At 40.5% G+C, this 3,517-nt stretch overlaps 1 protein-coding gene across 1 annotated transcript in view; it reads right to left on the bottom strand.

The window, feature by feature from the left end:
• The window catches only part of LOC107684409 (protein FAM163A-like), a 25,831-nt gene extending 22,614 nt beyond the window's left edge, over nucleotides 1–3,217 (bottom strand). Inside the window, exon 1 of the mRNA XM_016480669.1 lies at nucleotides 2,909–3,217. The gene's annotated coding sequence lies outside the window, so the exon portion shown is untranslated. The remainder of the gene's footprint in view (nucleotides 1–2,908) is intronic.
• Between the last annotated feature and the right edge of the window lie 300 nt (nucleotides 3,218–3,517).

A 3,517-nucleotide genomic window follows, 5' to 3' on the forward strand; every position in this document is an offset into this window, starting at 1 on the left:
GGGATGCCGCTTACAGTTCGGTCCGCTGTTCTGTCACGACACACACACACGAGGACCGAGGAGACGCTGGAGAATACTTTACCAAGGCTTTATTTTCAGGAACCAAGGGAGATGAACTCAGGAAGACGTTTAACAGCGGACAGAGAACTTGGGACTGGGAACACTTTTTATGCACACAGGAGGAGGGGATGACGAGACACACCTGGGAGCAAATGAAACATCAAGGGAAACACCTGGGACAGATGAACTAATCAGGACAGGAACAGGAAACTAACCAAATAAGGGCATGGGAAGGCACAGGGGAGCAGGACACACACAAAACATGGAACAGAGTCTGACAATGGGTCAATTCAGTAGAAAGAGAACTTTTTAAATCACTGTTTACAAGTCATAGAAAGTGCAAATGCCAACGCAATGAAGCATGCACATGTCCAACTCTGCAGTAAGTATTAAAGCTCTCACTTTGGATAGCTCAAGCAATACTGAGCAGATGACTCAGTGCTCTGTTCACTCATAAACACATTGTAATTTGTTTTTGATGTGTGCTACATAAGTCAGCAACAAACAGAAACCGCCGCAATCACAATGCTGAGAGGCTTCTCTTGACATAGCTTGTCGGCCTGATCTATGATGTCACTTATAACAACGCTGTGGGGAGATAGTAAGGTGAACGTCCTTCTTCATTATTAAAATGAATCTCTCCTCCGCAGCCGCGAGAGCTGGTTCTCGCTCTGTGCAATGGAGAGGCAGGAGCTCTGATCATTTTTGAATGAATCCCTTCTCCTGATATATCCACTCTTAAATAATGGCATGAATATTTCGGTGAGGAAGCCTCTAACTTTGCACTTGAAATCAAGGCAAGCCTGCAATTTTAAGTCGGCCCTTTTCAATTATTCAAATATCATTCCTGTAACAATATTTTTCCATCACCGGGCCAATTAGCCAGGTAGTGAAGGAAGGATTTTTCACCCCATTCTCTTCAAAAAGCACTCATCTCTGCCGTGTATGGAGAGAATATATTTATGTCGAAATCTGGGGCAGTTGCATGGACTTAAAAAATGAACAGAGAGAAGAGGAATATCATCATTCGTTTTTCTTTGTCAAAAAGAATAAAAGCAATCCTGTCCGTTTATACCAATAGGAATCTGCCATTGGAAAACCATCTTAATTGCCATCTAATCTGAACATTAGGGGTCATTTATTGTCTATGGAAGTTTACAGTCCTGTTAAAGGAATAGTTCACCCAAAAATGAACATTTGCTGAAAATTTACTCATCTTCAGGCCATCCAAAATGTAGATGGGTTTGTTTCTTCATCGGAACAGATTTGGAGAAATTTAGCATTACAACACTTGCTTACCAATAGATCCTCTGCGGTGAATGGGTGCCATTAGAATGAGAGTCCAAATAGCTGATAAAAACAATAATCCATAAGTAATTCACATGACTCCAGTTCACCAGTTAACATATTGTGAAAAGCTGTGTGTCTGTAATAAACAAATCCATCATTGCTTTTTACTTTAAACCTTTGCTTCCAGCTAAAATGCCAGTCCTTTATCCAATATTGCTTTCTCCAGGGAAAAAGTAATCTTGTCTCAATCAGGAGTGAAATATGCACAAATCAAGCATTGTTTACAAGCAAAAACAGTCCAAAACAGTTCTAAACAAATATATCAGTGGATTTTGATGTGAGAGGACAGAGGATTGACTTTTCACTGGAGCAAGTATTATGGAATTTGGACTCATATTTTGGCCAGAACTGATAGTTGAAGTTAAAATGCCTTAAATGCCTTATTTGTTTCTTATACAAACATGCAGTTTTTCACTTCACAAGCCGTTAATTAGATTAAAAAAGTGATCACTCCAAATTTGTTCTGAGGAAGAAACAAACTCATCTACATCATGAATGGCCCATTTTTGGGTGAAGTATTCCTCTAAATACTACAGTAAACAGCTAACAATCTTTCACCATTTTCCCTTTTAACCATAGTATAGTATTACGTCATGTTCATGTACACGTGTCATCGCCCTTTAGCTTTCAACTGCATTTCTTGCAACAGACAAGAATTGCTCCCAGAAATGCCCTTGATGGGCTCTCCCCTGTCAAGGCGACTCACAGTGAGGCTTTAAAAACTTCAGACTGCGTGGTTTACCATAGCTTGACTCAAACAAACATGCTCCCTCAAGCAGTACATCTGCCAAGAGCACACTGCTGGAGAGCTTGCCATGTAAATCCAGCAAAACAAACAGTTGAAAAGCTGCTCCAAACACGCCAGGCCCCCTTGGCAGATAGAGCATCACTGGCCTAGAAATCATGTCTCCACTAAAACAGCATCTGTGTATGTGTCATGTCTGCTAGAAGCAGAAAACATATGCTTTCCCACTGTGGAAAACATGACTTTTTCGCCAAAAGCAACAGCTCTGCGTGAAATATATGACTACTATCATGCTCAACCATCACAAAAAAAATCTATCTATCATCTCTTGATCAATCTGGCTGAATTAGCCATTATGTATAAAAACAAAAATAGATCATTTTAACCACTGTGTGTGTATGTGTGTGTGTGTGTATATATATATATATAGCCTGATAAAACAATAATAAAAAATGGTGCCAGCATCAACATATTTTTGGATTCTCCCACCTTCATAAATGTATTGTGTCCTGTGGTTCTGTATAGTGTCCCCACTTTCATGGCTGTTGTATGCTTGCTTACTACTATATGCGTGTAAGATTTTTCATTCTTATTTTTTAATTCATGCAAACAAAGATCATGCACCAAGATCCATAACCGGACACATTTACAGACTGAATTGGCACTTGAATACTTCCATTACACTGCAACATCCAAATCAGACCATTTCAGCACACGTGCATGACTACTATTATAGAAGGACATTTCAGTTACCTTAAAACCTGTTTCTCCTCCTCCCAGAATGTTTGTAATGCAGCGTGCAGTGTATTATTCCAAGTGACTGATGCTTGTCAGTAGTGAACACTACTGTATCTGTTCATCTGGGAAAGGCTCGTCTGAGGCTTTGCTTCGTTAGCAGAAATGCAGCGTCCACTGCACAGCGAGCTTTTATTATCTGTCTGAACGGATGGCTGTCACATCATCATTTGTTGCGGCTGTAATTCCGTAGTATCCCTGCGAACAGCCGCGTGTATGCTGTGTGAGACAATATAACACATCCGAGCTCACAAATGAATGAGTGGCATTACCCAGATTGTATGGGCTTACATTTCTGCCACAATTCTGCGCGCGAAAGATCATATTTTGAGCGCACAAAAGTGCATTTTGCTGCACGCGCAAAAGAGAAGGTCTGCACACATCCAAAAACGTATTTTAAATGCAAAATTGATTTCCGTGCGCTCGAAAGTCTTTTTTCTTTGCGAAACGAACATTTTCTCCACAAACTCAGATCGCGCGTGTGCAAAATGCACTTTTGTGCGCTCAAAATATGATCTTTCGCGCGCAGAATTGTGGCAGAAATGTAAGCCCATAGATTGCGAATCA

This window comes from Sinocyclocheilus anshuiensis, unplaced genomic scaffold, assembly GCF_001515605.1.
Source record: "Sinocyclocheilus anshuiensis isolate Anshui unplaced genomic scaffold, SAMN03320099.WGS_v1.1 scaffold301, whole genome shotgun sequence".
NCBI classification, from domain to species: domain Eukaryota; kingdom Metazoa; phylum Chordata; class Actinopteri; order Cypriniformes; family Cyprinidae; genus Sinocyclocheilus; species Sinocyclocheilus anshuiensis.